General features: G+C 38.6%; 1 protein-coding gene across 2 annotated transcripts in view; it reads left to right on the top strand.

Annotated features, from left to right (window-relative positions):
* Window positions 1-23,729, top strand: part of LPCAT3 (lysophosphatidylcholine acyltransferase 3) — a 58,497-nt gene that overhangs the window by 14,263 nt on the left and 20,505 nt on the right. The gene's annotated exons all lie outside the window — the stretch shown is intronic.

Genomic DNA, 23,729 nt, shown 5'->3' with positions numbered 1-23,729 from the left:
CTTAAAAGCAGACTCTGGCCCAGCCTGTCTTGGTTCAAATCCGAGCTCTGCCACCCACCAGCTCTGTTGCCTGAGGCAAGTTATTAAAGCTCTCTGGGCATCAATTCTCTCCTCTGTAAAATGAGGAAACCCACTCCATAGTGTGGTTGTGAGGATTAAATCAGTTAATACATGTGAAGTGCTTCCAATGTTGGACTCACAGAAAGAGCCCTGTAAATGTTAACAGCCAGTCTGAGATTTGAGTGCAGCCATGAGTCAAAAAGAAGCGAGCAGCGAGCATTTCACTGGTTTGTGGTTCTCTGCTCCTCAAAGCATATGAAATAATCAGTTTTTAACAACAACAACAAAAAAAGGTTTTTTTTCTTTGGTGAAAAATGACCCTAGACAGAAAACACAACTACGAATAATGAGGTGGAAGTGACAAAGAAATAGCTGAAACATTGATGATTTTTAGGGAGAAAGCATGTTTTCGATACATTGAGTGTAATATTGCAATTTGATAGTCGTTCATTCTGTGATACCACCCAGTGCCCCACACCTTCTGTGTAGCACTGTTTCTCAGTACAATGCCAAGGCATTCCTCTCTTTAGGAACTGGGAATCTGCATTTTTTAATTTACATTTTTAATAACAATCTCAGGTAATTCTATGCTGCTACAGGTTGAGAACCAGTGCAATGCCCAGAAACAGGAAAAACAGCTCACGAAAATGTCATTTCTATTTAGCACACTGTACTAGATATAAAAATTTGAAAAAATTAGTATTAGAATGTATTTATTTTATTGCTATAGCCTATTTTTGCTTAATTGAGTGTTCTACATTGCTAGCTGCCGGAATGCAATATACCGGAAACAGAATGGCTTTGAAAAAGAGGAATTTAATAAGTTGCTAGTTTACAGTTCTAAGGCTGAGAAAATGTCACAATTATAACAAGTCTGTAGAAATGTCCAATCTAAGGCATCCAGGGAAAGATACCTTGGTTCAGAAGGCCAGTGAAGTTCAGGATTTCTCTCTCAAATGGAAGGGCACATGGTGAACACAGAGTTTCTCTCTTATCTAGAAGGGCACATGGCGAACACGGCATCATCTGCTAGCTGCTTCTCCTGGCTTCCTGTTTCATGAAGCTCCCTGGGAGGCATTTCTTCATCTCCAAAGGTCACTGGCTGGTGGACACTGCTTCTCGTGGCTGTCATTCTGCTCTGCTCTCTCAGAATCTCCTTGTCTCCAAAATGTTCCCTCTTTTATAGGACTCCAGAAATTTATCAAGACCCACTTGATAAGTGGGTGGGTGGGTGGAGACATGGTCATCACCTGATCCGGTTTAACAACACTTTTGATTAAATCACATCTCCAGGGAGATGATCTGATTACAGTTTCAAGCATACAGTATTGAATAGGGATTATTCTGCCTTTACGAAATGGGATTTAGATTAAAACATGGCTTTTCTAGGGAACATACATCCTTTCAAACCAGCACATTGAGTAAGAAAAATTAGTCAACTAAAATACCCTATTCCCTAAGCAATCCAGGTAATAAATTCTAGGGGAAGGAGAGGAAGAACTTTTTGTATACTACATTACCTCTAAAATGTTGTTTTAAAATTTTAAGAATCGAGCAGACCACAGTGACTCAGCAGACAGAGTTCTCTCCTGCCATGCCGGAGACCCGGGTTCAGTTCCTGGTTCCTGCACATGTGAAAAAAAAAAATTATCTCATTTTAATAACCATATAAGAGGTTTTTATTCATCCAGTTTCTAGTTCTTAAAGTTCATGTAGGGCCTAAGAAAATCCAGTATTTGATTTTTGTGCTTTGCCTATTTTTTCATTATTTTTCCATTTTATGAAAGAATAATTTCTACAAATATGTGTATGTATATAAGAAAGTGCATTGCATAAATGCATAATTTTATATCGGAAATATATGGGGAAATAGGCAAATGTTTTAAATTTTCTAATCAGTGCTGTTCTAGTTTGCTAGCTGTCGGAATTCAGTGTACCAGAAATGGATTTTTAAAAGGGGGATTTAATAAGTTGCTAGTTTACAGTTCAAAGGCCGAGAAAATGTCCCAATTAAAACAAGTCTATAGACATGTCCAATCAAAAGCATCCAGAGAAAGATACCTTGGTTGAAGAAGGCCGATGTAGTTCAGCATTTCTCTCTCAACTGAGAAGGCACATGGCAAACACAGTCAGGGTTTCTCTCTTGGGTGGAAGGGCACATGGCAAACAGTGTCATCTGCTAGCTTTCTCTCCTGGCTTCCTGTTTCATGAAGCTCCCCAGGAGGCGTTTTCCTTCTTCATCTCCAAAGGTCACTGGCTGGTGGACTCTCTGCTTCAGGGTGCTGCAGCATTCTCTGCTCTCTCTTAATCTCTTTCTCCAAAATGTTTCCTCTTTTTTAGGATTCCAGTAAACTAATCAAGACCCACCCAAACAGTGGAGATACGTCCCTACCTAATCCAGTTTAACAACCACTCTTGATTGAGTCACATCTCCAGGGAAATGATCTAATTACAGTTTCAAATATACAGTACTGAATAGAGATTAGAAGAAATGGCTGCCTTTACAAAATGGGATTAGGATTAAAACATGGCTTTTCTAGGGTACATACATCCTTTCAAACCAGCACAAGTGTTTTTTGGTTATGTGTTTCTCACTTTTTCTTAAATAGTAGGAGAAAACGACCTGTCCGTAGGGAGGAAAAATATTTATGTAGGATTCAAACGCCTTTCTTTTTTATATATTTTCATTGAGAAATCCTCACACATATATAGTCCATTCATGGTATAGAATCAGTGCCTCACAATATCATCATATAGTTGTATATTCATCACCATGATCATTTTTTAGAACATTTACATCACTCCAGAAAAAGAAATAAAAAGAAAAACTCATACATCCCATATCCCTTACTCCTTCCTCTCATTGACCAATGATATTTCCATGTACCCAATTTATTTTACCCCTTCTCCCCCCATTACTTATCTTTATCCTTTTTTTTTTTTGACATTTTAGCCATGTAATTCCTTATTTGGCAGGACTGTCCTGGGGTTATAAGATGGTTATCACTAGATGTTAGTAATAGCACTTTCCCTCTCTGTTACGACAACCCAAAATATCTCCAGGCATTGCAAATACTGTGGAGGCGGAACCTACAGAGGGATGTGGAATGGGAAGTTAAGGCTTAAAAACAGGCTCCTATTTGGAACAACAGAAATGCTTTGGTAATGAATGATGGTGATGATAGCACATTGTCAGTGCAATTAGAAGCACAGAAATATATATCTGAGTATGATTAAAAGAGGAAATGTTAGATTTTTTTATATGGTAACAGGAAAAAAAATTTTTTTAGTCCATGAACTATACTACACAAACAGGGAACCCTAGGTTACCTCATGGACTATAATTAATAGTACAATTATAAAAAATGTGCTATCATCAATTGTAACAACTGTTCCACATCAATACAAGGTGTTGGTGATGAGGTGGTATATGGAAATCCTGTATTTTATGTGCATGTGGGTTCTGTAAACCCACAACTTCAATATTTAAAATAATAACAGGGGCAAAGGGTAGAATTCATTGTTTTTGGACTTTCTGACATGCAGAAATTTTTTTTTACTTTTTTTTTTTAATTGAGAAATCTTCACACAATACATACCATACATGATGTACAATCAGTGGCTCACAATATCATCACAGTTATGTATTCATCACTGTGGCCATTTTTTAGAACATATGCATCACTCCAGGAAAAGAAATAACTCATACATACCATACACCTTACCCGTCCCTCTCATTGATCACTAGTATTTCCATCTACCCAATTCATTTTACCCTTTGTCCCCCCATTATTTATTTTTTAAAATCCATATTTTTTTACTCATCTGTCCACACTGTGGATAAAAAGGAACATCAGACATAAGGTTTTCACAATGACGGTCACATTGTAAAAGCTATGTCATTATACAGTCTTCAAGAATCAAGGCTACTGGAACACAGCTCAACAATTTCAGGTACTTCCCTCCAGCAACTCCAACATACCATAAACTAAAAAGGGATATCTATTTAATGCATAAGAATAACCTCCAGGATAACCTCTCAACTCTGTTTGAAATCTCTCAGCCACTGACACGTTATCTTTTCTCATTCACTCTTCCCCCTTTTGGTCAAGAAGGCTTTCTCAATCCCATGATGCCAAGTCCTGACTCAATGGGGGGGATGGCAATGAGTTCTCCTCTATTTTCTTTAGAAGGACTATAGACAGAGAAAGGAAGACAGGGAGAGAGAGAGACAAAAAACAAGATAAAGAAAAAGCAAGCAATTACAACTTTTTCACATTCTTAAGAACAGTTAGGGGTGTTAGAGCTGTGATCTTTTCTCCCAGTTAGATTCTTAGCTGGATAAGAAAGAGTTCATTGTTCCATTTGCTGAGAAAAAGAATTCTCACCTACTTTGTTTGTATTTCCATAAATTAGATTTGACAACTGTGGTAGTTAGGTTCAGGTGTCAACTTGGCCAGGTGAAGGTACCTAGTCCTGTTGCTGCAGACATGAGCCAATGGTGTGAAGCTCATCTGTTGCTGATTACATTGCAGTCGGCTAGGAGGCATGCCTGCTGCAATGAATGGCGTTGATTTAATTAGCTGGAAGCTTAAATGAGAGCGCTCAACGTAGCATAGCCTAAGCAGCTCAGCATACCTCATCTCAGCACTCGCAGCTCAGTCCAGGCCTTTGGAGATGCAGAAAGAAATCACCCCAGGGAAAGTTGTTGGACCCAGAGGCCTGGAGAGAAGGCCAGCAGAGATCGCCCTGTGCCTTCCCACGTAAGAAAGAACCTCAGTTGAAAGTTAGCTGCCTTTCCTCTAAAGAACAATATGTTTTAACGAAATAAATCCCCTTTTATTAAAAACCAATCCATCTCTGGTGTGTTGCATTCTGGCAACTAGCAAACTAGAACAGATTTGGTATCAGAGAAGTGGAGTGCTGCTGCAGTTTGCAAATACGGTCATGTTGGACCAGTTTTTTTGGAGGGATAAGGGGAAGATTTTGGAGGAACTGTGAGGAGAACGATGGAGAAGTCCTGGAGTGCTTGAAGAGACTGTTGGTGTAAACGAAATCACTGCCAATCTGGACAAAGGAGGACACATTGGAATTTGCAGAGTGAGCACCATGGAAGTTCGGGTCTGGAGCCAAGAAACCTCGGGCCAGGAGAGTGGACCCACCCATATACATTGGAGAGGGTGAGTTTGCTCTGAAGGGCAAGGATGAGTCTCCCACCTCGTTGCAGTAGAAGAGTCGTGCAGCCTCAGGCCTCGGCAAAGGTACAGCACGCTCCTTGGTGACTGGGGAGAGCCTGGCTATCACCACATGGAGGGGTTGAGCATGTGCCCCAGAAATGGCAGAGAGCCCAGGTGTGGCCCCAATGCTTAGAGAGGGTGGAACTGAGAAAAAGGTAGTCTCAATGTCCCCCAAGTTTGATTCAGAAAGAGGCGGGCCACTGCATAGCGCCTTGGAAAGGGGGGACTGCCACTTTCTAAAGCCAAAGAATAAATGACTTTCAGACTTTGAAATCTAATGGAGTTTGCTCTGCAGGTTTTCAGAACTGTTTGAGTCTTGTGACTCCTGTGTTCCTTCCAGTTTTTCCCTATGGAAATGAAAACATATATCCTGTGACTGTCCTCCTTTGCATATTGGCACCAGATAACTTGTTTTGAGATTCATAGGTTCACAGCCAGAAGAGAATTTTTGCTGCTTTAATAGTCATTTAAGGTGATGCATTTAGTTGCCAAGTTAACAAGGGGTGGATATGTGGTAGTTAGATTCAGGTGTCAGCTTGGCCAGGTGAAGGTACCTAGTTCTGTTGCTGTGGACATGAGCCAATGGTGTGTGAAGCTCATCTGTTGCTGATTACATCTGCAGTAGGCTAGGAGGCATGCCTGCTGCAATGAATGATGTTGATTTAATTAGCTGGAAGCTTAAATGAGAAAGCTCAAGGTAACCCAGCAAAGCAGCTCAGCGTACCTCATCTCAGCACTCGCAGCTCAGCCCAGGCCTTTGGATGCAGAAAGAAATCACCCCGGGGGAAACTGTTGGAACCCAGAGGCCTGGAGAGAAGGCCAGCAAAGATCGCCCTGTGCCTTCCCATATGAGAAAGAACCTCAGTTGAAAGTTAGCTGCCTTTCCTCTGAAGAACAATATGTTTTAACGAAATAAATCCCCTTTTATTAAAAGCCAGTCCATCTCTGGTGTGTTGCATTCTGGCAGCTAGCAAACTAGAGCAACAACTCTAAAGACAAGTGGGAAATGATCAGGACATGTATTTGGGAGGGTTGGAGAAAGGGCAGCTAATTAACCATTTGGCTGCATGACAGGGCAATCCTTGGGCAACCCAAATCCAGATCATGTTAGGACAGGAGCTTTTGTCTACTGAAAACCAAAGCAAGAAAAACAAACAAAAAAAGGAACCCACAAACTAATTGGTCTTTTTTGAGAGAACCAGAAAGTGTACAATCTGATAAGCATAAAAACTAAGGAGAGGTGGGGGGGGAACACCTCAAATCAATATAAGGGATAGAAAAGGAAGAAACAAACAAACAAAAAAAGGCTGTAAAATAAGATAAGAGAGGGAATGCAGGAGTAAGAGAGCCGGAGAAGAGTGGCTCTGAGGCCCTGTCCTCAGCCTGACCAGCCTCTGCTCCTCTATAGAGCTTCTAACTCATACCAGTAACTCAACCTCTGTGGGCCTCTGTTCCAATGTGATAAACATCTATGCTAGGTGATTTCTACAACGCTTTCCGCTCTGGACTGAAACAGTTGCTCATGCTGTCTAAAATACATAGCTTTAGCATTTAAAACTGGTTCCATCATTCCCTCCTACCCCTATTTCCCCACTCCCTCTGCCTGCCCTAATTCTGGCTGCCTTCTGTTCTTGCTTCATGCAGACTTTTAATGTACACTGATTTCAACCACTGTATGTAAAAATGTTAATAAGATGTGATTTTTTCCTTCACTGTACCCATTAAACTGGGGCGACAGTGTATCCCAAAGTCCAGACTGAGTCTTGCTGCCCCTTCTCTTCAAACTTCCCTTCTGAGGTATCTTTCCCCCCAACTCCCTTTCTTGCATCCCATATCCAGCTGCCTCCCCCTGCCTAAGTCACAGTTCTGTCAGAGCCTCAGTCCTTCCTCTCCCCAGGTCTGGTGCAGCCACTGGAAATCTGGATCCCACCAACACTCCTGCCAAACACCCCCACCCTCACCCCGACCTTATTTGGAGTATATGTCTGTTACTTGCAAGGTGTTGTATAAAGCCCTGTACCCACAAAATTCTGAGAGCAGCAGCAGCAGCAGAATTTTCAGGCATATGTCCAGTTTCATTGTGCTGGTGGTCATTGATCTTTTAAACCTGGGAGCAGAGGCAGACCCAAGTTTTGTGGGACCTGACACTTATGCAATCTTGGAGACCTTTTAAAAAAAAAATGCAAGCATTTCTTATCTTTACATATTTTACAAAAAGATATGACTAATATGACCATACTGCTAGTATGGTCTAGCAGTATGGGTCCACCCCTCCTTGCCCCCGTTCTAGTTTGCTAGCTGCCGGAATGCAATACACCAGAAACGGAATGGCTTCTAAAAGGGGTAATTTAATGAGTTGCTAGTTTATAGTTCTAAGGCTGAGGAGATGTCCCAATTAGGCAAGTCTATAGAAATGTCCAATTTAAGGCATCCGGGAAAAGATACCCTTGGTTCAAGAAGGCCAGCGACGTTCAACGTTTTTCTCTCAGCTGGAAGGGCACATGGCGAACAGGCTCAGGGTTCCTCTCTCATCTGGAAGGGCATATGGCAACCATGGCGTCATCTACTAGCTTCTCCTGGCTTCCTGTTTCATGAAGCTCCCGGGAGGCATTTCCCTTCTTCATCTCCAGGGCCGCTGGCTGGTGGACTTCAGCTTTTCGTGACTATGTCGTTCTGCTCTGCTCTCTCTGAATCTCTTTCTCCAAAATGTTTCCTCTTTTCTAGGACTCCAGTAAACCAATCAAGACCCACCCAAATGGGTGGAGACATGTCATCACCTAATCCAATTTAACAACCACTCTTGACTAAATCACATCATCCCAGGAGATGATCTGATTACAGTGTCAAACATACAGTATTGAATAGAGATTATTCTACCTTTACAAAATGATATTTTGATTAAAACATGGCTTTTCTAGGGGGCATACTTCCTTTCAAACCAGCACACACCACCCCCACCCCCCCACCCCCGACAACATGGCTTTGAAAGGGTCCTGGGCAAGTGAAGAGCTCTGAAATTGAAGCTTTATTAGCTTCATGACAAGTCTGCTTCTTCCTGGGAATAAGGGGAACAACTCACAGACCTTTATTTTTAAACTTGCTTTAGGTTTAATTTAGTTAAGTCAGATTGAGGTGGGTAAAGGCCAAAATTTCCCACCCCTGGGTTAGAGAGGCTTGAACCTGTGGTATTTTAAAGCCACTTAAAATGATACTCAGGTTTTAAGATGTTAGATACACATATTTTATATGTTTATTTTATATTCTATAAACAGAATAAGTATTTTTAAAGGCATATAGGAAGTACATGTGTGATGCTTTTGCAAATATTTTCTCTTTTAATCTGCACAACATCCTTGCAAGATAGCTGGTATTTTCCCCTAATTCATATATGAAGAAACTAGGGTACAAAAAATGTAATTGCCCAAGCTGCAGAGCTGAGTTTCCAAACTAGATCACTCTGGCTCCAGAGCCCAAAGATATACTAGTTGATTGGAAAATCTGGCTAGAAGTTGCCATATGGTTTACTAATTTACAAAGAATTAAAACGTGATAAAATGCACTTAATACATAAAATACTTAACATCATTTTATCTTTTCTAGTAAAAGCATGTCGGTGTCTTAAACTGCCTCAAAGTCAATCTGAACATCTGTTGTCCCTGTTCTACTAAAATGAAGAAATTGGTCAGTCAACTGCCTCTCTTAGCTTTAACATTCTGGAAATCTAAATTTTTGTAAAATAATTTGGGGGGAAATGGTCTAAAGTAACTGATCATTTGAACCAACTATGGTAGTATAGAAAAATCCTATAGGCATAAGGATAATGTTCTTGACTTGCCTTTTACTATTTGATCAGATTTGAAATACTCTTTCAGACTTGCTACTTATGGATAACTTACTTTTTCCTGGCCTAAGAAGCTAGTGAGTCCCAGTGAATTCCTGTCGCCATTCTTCCATTTCAGTCCCTGAGAACCATTTTCTCGAGACAGAAAGGGATTGGTGACATCAAAGTCAGTCTTGCTGTATCATAACTTTTCAGCCTTTACAGCAGGTTTCCCCAGTCCAGCTTATGTGTCACCTCAGTCACTGACAGTTTAAGGAGGGCTTGCTCACTAAGAGTATTTGGCCTAAATGGTAAAATTAAAGAATCACTTTTGGTAGGGCTTCGAGGCAATGCAGGTTTAGATTGTTTGGTTGGGGTGAGAGACTGAAAAATTAATATTTCTTAATCTTTACAACAACATCTTTTATTTCTTTCTCACAGATAACAATCATCCACTAGTTTGCCTTTAAAATATCACTTGTATTCTTCCTTCATCTCCTGGACGTTTTTTATCACTTGTCCAAGTTTTCCTGAATCCTATACCACAGTGGTCAAAATACTTGAGACGTTGAGCTGGGGGAGGTAAACTTTCAGAAATGAACTGCTATGTTCTTACTGCACCATAGGGGAGAAGGGGAAAGTCCCCAACAAAGTAAAAAAGATTGCCTGAATTTAGCATTAAAATGAAATATGAAATGTTTTAGATCAGAAGATAAACATAAAAATGGGTGTTCATGTGTCTTCAAACAGGTGCTTGAGTGTTGATTGTTATCTAAGAAATAAGAGAATAACAGAGATATACCTCTAAAAAGAGTGCACAGGTAGTTATTGGTGATTCACTCCCAGGTCACTGCTCAGTGCCAAGGCAGGTGTCAGGAATATTAGAATGGAAATCATGTTATGTGGATTCTAGTTTGAACTCTGCTTATAAACCCTGGGCATGCCAGTTATTCCCTTTGGGCCTAAGTTTCTTATCTGTTTAATGAAGAGTTGGAAGTAAATGATTTCTAAGCTTTCTAAGAATCTGCGTATCTTAAGAATAACCAGTTATACTCAGCATATGACTCAGCCCAGTATACAGGATTGGAGTGTGGAAGGTGTGTCTGGCACCCTGCCTTATTATCAACAAGACTTAATCTGGTGACCAAAAAAAAAAGGACCAGCTCTGAACAAAGTTCAAAGGTGAGCTTCATCTCCATCTAAATGTCCATAATCTATAAGTGTCTTCCAGCTGACAGAGTGATCAGTAACTGGGTTTTTAAAAATTCAGTGCCTAATCAGTTACCTATCATTTTAATGAACAGTCTGTCAAGCAGGGTTTAACTCTCCTTCCTATTTCTATTTGTCTGTTTTTGCTCCATGTAGTTCTCCAGCACAAGGAATTTCCATCTTGATGAAAGAAGAGAAAAAAAACTGTGTGCACCATGCACCAATAGGGAAGGTATATTAGTGTTTTCATGTATTGGAGTGGTTTTTTTAATCTCTAAGATTTATTATTAAATATTTTAGAAAGTGAGAGGCCTTAATATTTTCTTAATAGAAACAAATCGAGTGACTGATTTCATTGAAGAAATAGTAAGAAAAATATAACTTGAAAATATTTGACAAAAATAAACTACAAATAAATCAGGTTCAAAAGCCTCTTTTTTTTGCTCAGATGTAGCCTCCCTCTCTCTAAGTCAATACGGCAAGTGAACTCACTGCCTTGCCCCCCTCCCATGTGGGATATGACTCCCAGGGGTGTAAATCTCGCTGGCAGAAATCCTGGGATGAGCTGGGACCCAGCATCAAGGGATTAAGAAAACCTTCTCGACTAAAAGTGGAAGGACAGAAATGAGACAAAATAAAGTGTCAGTGGCTAAGAGATTTCATAATCAAGAGATTATTCTTATGCATTATATAGATATCCCTTTTTAATTTATGGTGTTTTGGAGCGGCTAGAGGGAAGTACCTGAAACTGTAGAGCTGTGTTCCAGTAGCCATGTTTCTTGAAGATGATTATATAATGATACAGCTTTTAAAATGTGACTGTGTGATTGTGAAAACCTTGTGTCTGATGCTCCTTTTATCTAAGGTATGGACAGATGAGTAAAAATATGGATAAAAATAAATAATAAGGGGAACAAAAATAAATAATAATAATGAATAGATTGAAATGCTAGTGATCAATGAGAGTGAGGGGTAAGGGGTATGGGATGTTTGAGTTTTTTCTTTTTCTCTTTTGCTGGAGTGATGCAAATGTTCAAAAAAATGATCATCGTGATGAATACACAACTATGTGACAGTTTGTGAGCTACTGATTGTACACCACGTATGGAAGGTTTGTATGTCAAGAATGTTTGTACGTTTGTTAAGTTTTTACAATAAAACTATTTTAAAAAGAAAGAAAGAAATCAGTCCTAGGGGTGCCAGAGTAGTTCAGTGATAGAATTCTCACTTGCCATGCAGGAGACCCAGATTCGATTCTCAGCCCATGCACTTCCAAAAAAAAAAATTCAACAAATGATGTTGCAATAATGGGACAGTCACATGGAAAAAGAATGAAATGTGATCCCTGCCATACAGCATACAAAAAATAAATAGATAATATTTAAATAAATAAATACAATTTCTAAAAAGCAGTCCTATTTTGTATTCTAGCAGGAGCAGGCCACCATTTGGTAGTGTGGCCTTCTAGTATTGTCCAAAATGTCCATTATTGATGGTAGGATTCCACAGACAAGAAAAAGTAACCCAGACCTGGTAAAGATGAAAATGAGATTCTTCTGGCTGTTTTAACTAGAAATTCCAGGGAGTAGCCATAATTCTGTGCTTATGCACGTTTGAGAATAAACAGCCCCTAAAAGCAGTAACAGACCTAGCTTTTAGTATTTTTGTCATTGGTGTTATCTGTCCCCCATCCCTTTAATTATGAGTTTAAGATGAGTTTCAGTCACTTTCAGGAACCCACTGACCATCTAAACCAAATGATCTCAACAAGAGCAGGGAGGAGGTTTAGAGAAATGGCCTGGGTTACAGGTGTGGCTACCAGATTGCTGAAAGTGAAAAAAGAAATGGATAAAAAAGAAGTAGAGAGACCACGATACTAGGAAGCTGACTGTAAAGGGAATAAGTAACATTGAACATAGCTTAGAAGGAGCAGCAAAACCGATCCATGGGACATGGGCCAGGAGGAAAGAGGGTTGTTAGAGGAATAAATGAGAGTGACACCTATGGGTTAGAATCTGACTTCATTGCTAACTTTAATCAGCACAGACAGCTTAGATAACTGTTTTGGTTTCTTTATTTCTAAAATGAAGACAATAATATTAACTACTACAGTTGTTATGAGGATTAAGTAGAATTCAATGCATGACACATAGGAAATGCTCAATATAAATGGTAGCTGCTTGTTTTGATGATAATAATTGTTATTGTTACTACTGAAAAGAAAATAAGGAAGCTAGCAAGACAGATCATAAAGGGAGTTCCCAAATACGAGTGGTAATAAATAGTGGAATGCAAAGAATTGGGAACAAAGGGAAGGAGGAAATAATTAAAGAGATGAGAGGGACATCTTCCTCTGAACCTGTAGAATAGGATAAAAGTATGGATTTCAAGCAGCTCTCTTAAGCGTTCCCAGCAGTTCCCTAAAGGCAAAGTCAGAAGACTGAAAGCATAGTCTCATAAAGCAGCTAAAGAGAAATGTTGAAATCTCATGACTGTATCCTTTAAAATACAGGGGAACTTTGCATTCCATTTTGTATAATCTATTTGTTTTAATATAATTAAGTTACTTACCAGTTCGATTATTTAACATTGTTTTCAGCAAAACTCCTTGTAAAATGAATATGCCACGTTTGTCCTGTGGCTGCCATCTGATGCCTCAGTTTGACCAGTCATATTTTAACAATGATAGTTGTAATTGGGTGTGATGTTTAAAATCAGAAGTCAGAGTTCTCTGACCAACTGCTAAAAAAAGAAGGGTGTTCCATGATTGTTTTCAATAACCTCTACCAAGGGAGAGAATGGTCCCAGGTTGGTTAATTCCCTGGGCCTGGGCTTTTTGCCCTCAAGCCCCAGTTTCATTCTACTTCTCCTATACTACCATTCTTCCCACCTGATGACCTTATACCACCTGTTTCCCTGAGAAGATTAAATTCCTTTTCATGAACTTCCTCATCTGTTCTCCTTCTTAATTCAACATACTTATGTTTGTGTAGCAATCTTCTTGCCTTTCCCTCCAATCTCAGGAGGAAAACCAGGGCTTTTTCTCCCTTTCTATCTATGGCATTCCTGCTTTTCTTGTTCCATAAAATATATATGGATAGGTGTTCCATCTCAGAAATTTTCCAGTTCGCTCAGTGGCTTCCCCACTGGCCAAGAGTCATTTACTCCTAAACTTATTGTTTTTTTTATTGACAAATCTTCACACTCATACAATCCATACATCATGTACAATCAGTGGTTCACAATATCATCACACAGTTGTGTATTCGTCACCATGACACTTTTCAGAACATTTGCATCACTCCAGAAAAAGAAATAAAAAGGAAAAAACTCATACATCCCATACCCCTTACCCCTTGCTCTCATTGACCACTAGTACTTCCATTGACCCAATTTATTTTACCCCTTATCCCCCCTATTATTCATTTTTTTTATCCTTTTTTTTACTCATCTGTCCAAGCCCTGGGTAAAGCAGGCATCAGACACAGGTTTTCACAATCACAGTCACATTGTAAAAGTTATATTTTTATACAATCGTCTTCAAGAATCAAGGCTATTCATATCCTGAAATCTCACTGCTCAGTATATACCTGGAGGAATTAAGTGTGGGTACATGAATGGAAAGTTGCACACTGGTGTTTCTGGTGGCAGTGATCATGATTCACAATGAATGGACAAGGCCTAAAGGTACAACTGAGGAATGGAAGGGGAAACTATGGTGTATACATACAATGGACTACTGAGCTGCAGCAAGAAGGAATGAAGTTGTGAGGCATGAAACTAGATGAATGAACCTTCAAGAACTGTATGTTAAATGAAATGTCAGGAACAAAAAGACAAATAATCATGCCTCAGTTATATGGACTATAATATAAAAACTCTGTGAACTAAAGTCGAGAGCATGGGTTATCAGGTTGGGGCTTATTGTGAAAGGTCCTAGATTGTAAGCTCTTACAGCAGTCACATATATTCAGGAGGTGTAATTGTTAATTCTAAATTCTGAGATACTGAGCTGTTTGTATATAACCTGGTCTTTCCCAGAAACTTCGGGTACTTATGTGACACCTGAGACTCAGAGTCAGAGCTCTGAAGCTATGAGAGTCAGCAGTATCCCATATAGGAACTGTATAAAAAGTTGAAAAAGTGGGCAAGCCACGGTGGCTCAGCAGGTTGCGTTCTCACCTGCCATGCGGGAGACCTAGGTTCGATTCCCAATGCCTGCCCATGTAAAAAAAAAAAAAAAAAAAAAAAGTTGAAAAAGTGATCATTCTCGAGTAGAGATATCAATGAAGCTGATCTGGATAGGACTAAGATATATCAGAAGACTGGGTGAAGGATGGTATCATCCATATCTTAAAACTTCAGCTTCTTTGTGAAACTAAAAGGAGAGATGTTTATTTAGTGCAAATTTTATATTTTCGGTAGTTCATTTCCTAATTTAACTTGTATAGTTAGTGTAGTTAAACACCATAAGTACAGGGAATCTTGACTAGGGCGTGAGATTTTGTTGGTTTGTCCAGGTTAGTGTGATGTACCGATAAATCCAACATCACGAGTGATTATTTTTTTAATTTTTATTAATAAAACCAGTCAACATACAATATGAACATTTTTTTCATAGTTGTATTCTTTTTTTTATACGTAGTTGTATATTCATCATCATGATCATTTCTTAGAACATTTTCATCAATTCAGGAAAAGAAAACAGAAAAAAAAATTCATACATACCATACTCCTTACCCCTCCCTTTCCTTGATCACTAGCATTTCAATCTACTAAATTTATTCTAACATTTGTTCCCCCTATTATTTAGTTTTTTTTAATTTTTTATTATTTTTTTGCTTTTTCTTTTTTATTTATTAAAAAAATTAACAACAAACAAAAATATTAACATATTCCATTCTACATATATAATCAGTAATTCTTAATATCATCACATAGTTGCATATTCATCATTTCTTAGAACATTTGCATCGATTTAGAAAAAGAACTAAAAAGACAACAGAAAAAGAAATAAAATGATAACAGAGAAAAAAAAATTATACATACCATACCCCTTACCCCTCCCTTTCACTGATCGCTAGCATTTCAAACTAAATTTATTTTAACATTTGTTCCCCCTATTATTTATTTTTATTCCATATGTTCTACTCATCTGTCGACAAGGTAGATAAAAGGAGCATCAGACACAAGGTTTTCACAATCATACAGTCACATTGTGAAAGCTATATCATTATACAATCATCATCAAGAAAATGGCTACTGATACACAGCTCTGCATTTTCAGGCAGTTCCCTCAGACCTCTCCATTACATCTTGAATAACAAGGTGATATCTACTTAATGCGTAAGAATAAACTCCAGGATAACCTCTCACTCTGTTTGGAATCTCTCAGCCATTGATACTTTGTCTCATTTCACTCTTCCCCCTTTTGGTCGAGAAGGTTTTCTCAATCCCTTCATGCTGAGTCTCAGCTCATTCTAGGATTTCTGTCCCACATTGCCAGGAAGGTCCACACCCCTGGGAGTCATGTCCCAAGGAGACAGGGGGAGGGTGGTGAGTTTGCTTGTTGTGTTGGCTGGAAAGAGAGGCCACATCTGAGCAACAAAAGAGGCTCTCTTGGGGGTGGCTCTTAGGCCTAATTTTAAGTAGGCTTGACCTATCCTTTGTGTGGGGGGTTAAGTTTCATATGAACAAACCCCAAGACCGGGGGCTCAGTCTATACCTTTGGTTGTCCACACTGCTTGTGAGAATATCAAGAATTCAACCTGGGGAAGGTGAATATTCCCCCATTCTCACCATTCCCTGAAGGGGACTTTGCAAATACTTTTCTGCTTACTGATCAAATCACTCTGGGATTCATCAGGGTATCACTCTGGACAATCCAAAAGTGATTTAGACAGTAAATAAATAAGTATTTAAGGGTCCCCTTAGGGGAATGGGGAGAAAGATTCAACTTCCCTATTTGGAGAATTTCTGATATTCTCGCAAGCAGTGGGGATAACCAAATCAATAGGCCAAGCACCTGATCTTGGGGTTTGCCAATATGAAACTTATTCCTGCAAAGGACAGACTAAGCCTACTTAAAATTAGGCCTTAGAGTCATCCCCAGAGAACCTCTTTTGTTACTCAGATGTGGCCTCACTCTCTAAGCCAACACAGCAAGGGAACCCACTGCCCTCCCCTCTTACATGGGACATGACTCCCAGGGATGTGAATCTCCCTGGCAATGTGAGACAGAAATCCCAGGATGAACTGGGACCCAGCTTCAAGGGATTGAGAAAATCTTGACCAAAACAGGGAAGAGAGAAATGAGAAAAAGTGTCAGTGGCTGAGAGATTTCAAAACAGAGTTGAGAGCTTATCCTGGAGGTTATTCGTATGCATTAAATAGATATCCCTTTTCAGTTTATGGTATACTGGGGTGGCTAAAGGGGAAGTACCTGAAACTATAAAGCTTTGTTCTAGTAGCCTTGTTTCTTGAAGATATAACATTTACAGTATGACTATATAATTGTGACAACCTTGTGTCTGATGTTTCCTTTATCTAGGGTATGGAGAGATAAGTAAAAAATAATAATAATAAAGTAAACAAATAATAGGGGGAACAAAGGTTAAAATATGAGTTTTTTCTTTTAATTTATTTTTCTGGAGTGATGTAAATGTTCTAAAAAATGATCATGATGATAAATATACAACTATATGATGATATTGTGAACCATTGTATGCCATGTATGGAATGTCTGTATATTAAGAATTTTGTGTTTATATGTTGTTTTGTCAATAAAAATATTTAAAAAAAAAAAAAAAGAATCAAGGCTATTGGAACACAGCTCAACAGTTTTAGGTACTTCCCTCCAGCAACTCCAATACACCATAAACTAAAAAGGAATATCTGTATAATGCATAAGAATAACCTTAAGTATAACCTTTTAACTCTGTCTGATATCTCTCAGCCGCTGAAACTATTTTGTCTCATTTCTGTCTTCCCCTTTTGGTCAAGAAGGCTTTCTCGGTCCCATGATGGCAGGTCCTGGCTCATCTCTAAGAGTTCTATCCCATGCTCCCAGGGAGACACCCTGGGAGTCAGGTCACACGTAGTGGGGAGAGTAGTGAGTTTACCTGCCAAGTTGGCTTAGAGAGAAAGGCCACATCTGAGCAATAAAAGTGGTTCTCTAGGGATGACTCTTATGTCTAGTTTTAAGTAGGCTTAGTCTATACTTTGCAGGAATACTTTTCATAGGGGCAAACCCCAAAATTGAGGGCTTGACCTATTGATTTGGTTGTCTCCATTGCTTGCAAGAATATCAGAAATTCTCCAAATTACTGACCAAGTTACTCTGGGATATATCGGGCATTACACTTACCTGGACAACTAGCAAAATCTCATGTCCTATTCAAGATTCCCTGTACTTATGGTGTTCCACTAAACTGACCAAACAAGTTAAATTAGGAAAAGTGCTACTCAAAATATAAATTTTGCACCAAATAAACATATCTCCCTTTGGTCTCACACAGAAGTTGGAGTTCTAAAGTATGGACAGTATCATCCTTTACCCTGTATTCTGATCTAATCCTAAACTTCTTGGACAAATAGTGTTCACATCCAGCCTACACTTCCTCTGTATCCATGCACTCACTTCTTAGCTGGCCTCCAACTCCTGTACTCCACATCCATCGTGCTACTGCTAGTTCAGAGTTGTGAATGACTTTATTGTGAAATTCAGTGCTTTTTACTTTTCTTCACTCTTAGATCCTGTAACATTTGATATTATTAAACTCCTTTCCTACCTGAAATATTCCCCTTTCTTTCTCACATATATAATATATCAACTTGCCGCTGTGTTTTTCCATTTTATGTTTATTTCTTTTGCTTCCATTCCCTTAAATCCTTAAATTCAGGCATTTTCTGAGACTCAGCCCTTGGCCTACCCTTCTTTTCTGGTCTGTTCTAGTGAGAGTGCATCTTTTTTCCTGGCTTCAGCTATCCCTTCTCCTCATTCATAACACCACTGCCAGAGCCAGTATTCTCTGCCACCAAGACATGAAACCATGAGATCAGTGGACTTCATAAAGTTGTACATGTATCCTAGAAATACACAAAGATTTTCCAGGGGATACATGGGCAGGAATGGCTCTAAAGGAGTCAATTTCCAAATTCTCAACTTCTATATATGAACTCTTTTCCAAAATTAATATGTCTGCAATCTGAGGATTCTCCTTTCCCAATTCTCTTAAGTCACCCTTACCAGCCATAAAAAAGGAAAAAAGGAGAGGAGGTGCATAATTCTCCCCACTCTGAATCTTACAGTGGTGTGCTGCCCCAGGGTATAAAAATGTCACAGAGCACCATGAAAGTAAAGCAAAGAGAAGCAGCCCCTTATCTCACCCAGACAACAAACTCATGGCAGGCCTCTGCCTTATCTGTCTATCTTAGAAGTAGAATTAGGAAATAAGACAGTTATCATGAAGGATAAATATTAGGATGTTTATTTAAATTAAACAATGAAATTACACTTCTTTGGAGGGAAAGTAATTCTGATGAAGCTGATCAGTTTGCTATTTGGACTGCATGGCAGACATTTTCCATATGTACCTAATGCACCTTACACACATCTTCAATATAAACGTGTTTTTTTGTTGTTGTTGTTTGCATGAGCAGGCACCGGGAATCAAACGTGAGTCTCTGGCATGGCAGGTGAGAACTCTGCCTGCTGAACCACCATGGCCCGCCCAACATGTGTTTTTTTAAAGTACATCATTTGTTGTTGTTTAAACTTACAAATTTTAGATGTCAATTTAAAAATGTGAGAGAGGATATATAGCTTTGCAAAATTATTTTAGGGGATATACTTGCAAAAATATTTGAAGACCACTGCATTAGCATCTTAACTTGAACATCTTTGATTTGTCCTTATCCTTCATCCCCCATATCCAGTCAGTTCTATTGATTTTTTCCTGGTACATCAATTTCAGACCCTGCCTGTTTTTCAAAACCTTCCTGTTTGTTCTTATTACTGCTATTTCTCTTCTCTTATAGTTGGCCCGGTCTCTTGAAGTTAATATTCCATACTGTTTTCCTACCTTGTGGCTTTACTATATTACTCTCCTTCTTTGGAATACCCTTTCCTTATCTTTTCTCTGTTCTAATCATTCTCATCTTTTATGTCCTCACCCAAGTACTACCTCTTTGAAACCTGACTACTGTGGTCACTATTGATTTTTCTCTTCTCTACAACATTGGCTATGCCTGACATTCTACAATTAGCACTTCCTATAGAATGTCATTGTTTGACCTTTTTTCTCTACATCTAAAAAGCAAGCTCCTTAAGAGAAGCATCTCTTACCATTTTACCATATCCTCCCTCAATGATTAACACAATGCTGAACACATAATGGGTGCTTAATAAATAGTATTTTGTTAACTACCTAGAATACAGAGTATTCATTCATTCAACCAATAGTTTTGAGTGCTATTGTATAACAGGAACTATACTAGGCACTGCGGCTAAGCAAGGGGAAAAAAGACAAAATATCCTGCTTTTAAAGGACACAGACTGATAAGAAAATACACTGTATGTTAAAGAGTAATGAGTGGAAAAAAAAAAAAAGAGTAAGGAGTGCTAAGGAGAAAAGGCAGGAAAGAAAACCAGGAAGTATGTATATAGGAGGGAGAGGGTGCTGTATGCAATTTCAGAAAGGGTAGTCAGGGAAGATCTCACTGTTAACATCTGCGTAAAGAACTGAAGTGCAGGGATGACTTGAGTTTATCCGGAAGAAGAACATTCCAGGCCAGGATCAGTTAATGCAAAGGCTGTAAGGCCAGAGGTACATGACATAAGCATATGGGTGGTATTTAAAGCCATGTGGCTGAATGAGACCATCAGGCCTTCACTGTTTAGAGCAAAGATGACACATCCTCACATTTGTTGAGCATCTAATATGTATCAGGCTTAATGTATGAACTCTAAGGTAGATATTAAGATTTTCAAATTACTGATGAAACTGAGGACCAAAAAGGTTGAGTAATCAGCCATTCTAAGGTGAAAGTAGTAGAACTAGGATTCAGACTGGTATCTGTCTTACCTCCATAGCCCAAGTTGTTTTAACTATCCAGTGTCTTAATTTAAGAGTATATTGCATTTTAGAAAGAGTGCTCTAACTATTGATCTCAACATAGTTGGCAAACCATTACCAGTACCCTTTTAAGATAAATATGCTATGGATCTGAAACACAAAACAGACTTATTTTGAAGTAGGGGAAATCCCTTAGTCAAATGATTTCCATGCCACTTAGAGATTAGATTCAGAAGCTCTGATATCCACTTGCTCCAGAATTTTTCGGATAAGACCTGCTTCACTTTCCTCTGAATTTATATAAGTGTATGTATATATAATTTAATGAACATTTAAAATATTTAGGCATTGTGCTGTTTCATATGCATTATTTTGCCTAGCCCTTACATCAGTTCAATGATCAGTTTCCTCATCTGTGGATTCTCAAGATCACACAGCTAGTAAGTGTCAATTACAGTTGATAACCAATCAAAAAAAAATTAAATGTACAGGACAGTATGCTATGGGAGATCCAAAGACATGGGAGGCATAGTCTCTGCCTTTCAGAAAGAGATTATGAACATACGAAAAATCTAATACAAAACAAAAATGCAAGGAATGGCATATAGTTGTATATAATGGTTTGCCAAATGAGAGTTTTAATCCTAACTGCCATGCATTTAAGGCATTTAAATGTAGCCCATTTAATATTATGTAACCCATGAATTCATTGTAGTCTGAGGTGGCCTTAGAGAAGGAGACATTTGAACTGGATTTTGAGGAATGAGTTAGATTTCAATTGGTAGAGGGATGGCTGGAGAAGGTATTATAGGCAAAGGGACTGGCCTGAGCTAAGGTATAGAGACAAAAACTCACAAGACATGATTGGGCAAAAGCAAACAGACCAGTTTGAGCAGAAGCAGAGAAATGGAAGCAAGAACTAGAAATGTAGTTTAAAAGATAGACCTTGAATGTTAGGCTTAGAATTGGAACTCTGTTGGGTTCCAGTCAGCAGGAAGCCACTTATGGTTCCTGAGCAAGAGCTGAAGGATGATTACTCTCTGGTGTAGGATTGCTGGGAGTTAGGACACTGCAAGAAGAGATCAGATGAAAGGCTGTTGCAAGACCTTAAGGGTGAGGTACTGAGGGTAGTAACTGCAATAAAGGACAGAAAAAAAAAGAATGTTGGTGGTGATAGTGAGAGACATTAGAAGAGGAAACAATAGGATTTAATGACTAGATATAGTGAACAAAGATTCTGAATCTGGTTGTGTGATCTGAAGAATAACAAGACCATTAATAAACATAAAAAGAAGCCAAGAGAAGGATGATATATGGGGAAAGTCATGTTTTAGTTATTTGAGTTTGAGATAATATGAGATATGTCCAGCCATAAATTAGGAAATATAGAACTGAAACTTGAGAAGTAAAAACTAAATATGTGGATTTGTCTTTTGGCATAAAGGTCATATAAGTTACTTGAAAGTAGATGGAGTTTCCAGAGAGGCAGTATAGTGAGAATAGTACAGGGCCAAGACTGAATCCTGGAGGTCAGTCACTTTTAGAAGCCAGAAAAAAATGCCTTCAGTGAAAGACAAAGAAAAGGACAGGTTGGAGCAAGCTATTCAAATTATAGCCTGTGGAACATGTCAGTCAAAGTAAACACAAAATTAGTAAAAATGAATGTTTAGGAACTTTTGTAACAAGCTGATAGTGTCACAACATCCTATGATTTTATGTTTTACAGAAATATTAAATAACAGGGAATTTAAAAAACTGGTTTTTCACCTCTGATTGAGAATTACAAGGTTAGAGTGTAAAAGTACCAGGAGATCCACTCCTAGGTTTGTACCAATGAGAACTGAAAGCACAGGTTCACACAAAAACTTGTACACAAATGTTCATAGCAGTGTTATTTATAATAGCCAAAAAGTGGAACAAACCAAAATGTCCATCAACTGATGAATGCATAACCAAATGTGGAATCTCCTTACAAAGGAATATTATTCAGCTGTTAAAAAAAAAAATCAAGTGTTGACACATGCTACAACATGAATGAAGCTTGAAAACATTATGCTAAGTGAAAGATGCCAAACACAAAAAAGGTACATGTGGTTTGTTTCCATTTATATGAACCATCCAGAGTAGGTAAATCTAGAGACAGAAAATGGATTAGTAGTGGCCAGGGTCTGAGGGAGGAGAGAATGGAGAATGACTACTAACAGGTACAGGGTTTCTTGGGGTTAGGAGTGAAAATGTTCAGAAATTAGACAGTGGTAATAGTTGCACAACCCTGTGAATATACTAAAAACTACCAAATTTTATACTTTGAAATGGTGAATTTTGTAGTATGTAAACTGTATGTTAACTATTTACTAAACGAACCAGGAGACTGCAAAACCAGTAAAACCAATGAAGAAGTTTTCAAAAAGTGGAAAAATACAGCATGACCATCTAGGCAATTAGGTTAGGAATACAGGATTTGGGCATTCTAAGAAGAAAGATGAAGCCAAACATCATTCTATATGTCAGCAGTTCTCAAAGTGATCCAACAACTCCTAAGGATCCCTGAGACCATGAGGTCAAAATACTAGGCGGTCCATAAGGTCAAAATCATTTTCATAATAATATTAAAATGTCATTTCCCTTTTTCACTGTGTTGATATTTGTACTAATGTTGCAAAATGAATGGTGAGGGTGGTGTGATGGTGTCTCAGTGGCAGAGTTCTCACCGCCATGCTGGAGACCCGGGTTTGATTCCTGGTGCCTGCCCATGTTAAAAAAAAAACAATGGTTAGTAAAACTCCTGCTACCTTACTTTTTCAAATCTAGGCAGTGACACCAAACACCAAAGTATACTAGTAATCATTGTATTCATTACTACCATGCACTCTTTTTTTAAAAAGGTCAGTTTTTCTTGAGTAGGTCCTTGATGAAGCAGTAAATATTAATGTTATTAAATACTGACCCTTGGGTAGGCACCTTTTTAATATTCTGTTTGAAGAAATGAGAAATATGCATAAAGCAGTTGTGCTGCATGCTGAAATACAATGGTTGTCTCAAGGAAAAGCACTTCTGCAATTGCTGGAGTTGCAGATTTTTTTTTCCCTCACAGAATACCATTTTTTCTTGAAAAAATTACTGACAGATAAACTATGATTTTTTTTTTTTATACCTCGGATGCAGCTTCATTCAGTGTTTTAACATAATTACATTACAATTAGGTAGTATTGTGCTGTCCATTTTTGAGTTTTTGTATCTAGTCCTGTTGCACAGTCTGTATCCCATCAGCTCCAATTACCCATTATCTTACCCTGTTTCTAACTCCTGCTGAACTCTGTTACCAAT

The sequence above is a fragment of the Tamandua tetradactyla genome, chromosome 7 (assembly GCF_023851605.1).
Source record: "Tamandua tetradactyla isolate mTamTet1 chromosome 7, mTamTet1.pri, whole genome shotgun sequence".
Classification (NCBI taxonomy): Eukaryota; Metazoa; Chordata; class Mammalia; order Pilosa; family Myrmecophagidae; genus Tamandua; species Tamandua tetradactyla.
This window is presented reverse-complemented; position numbering and strand designations above follow the sequence as displayed.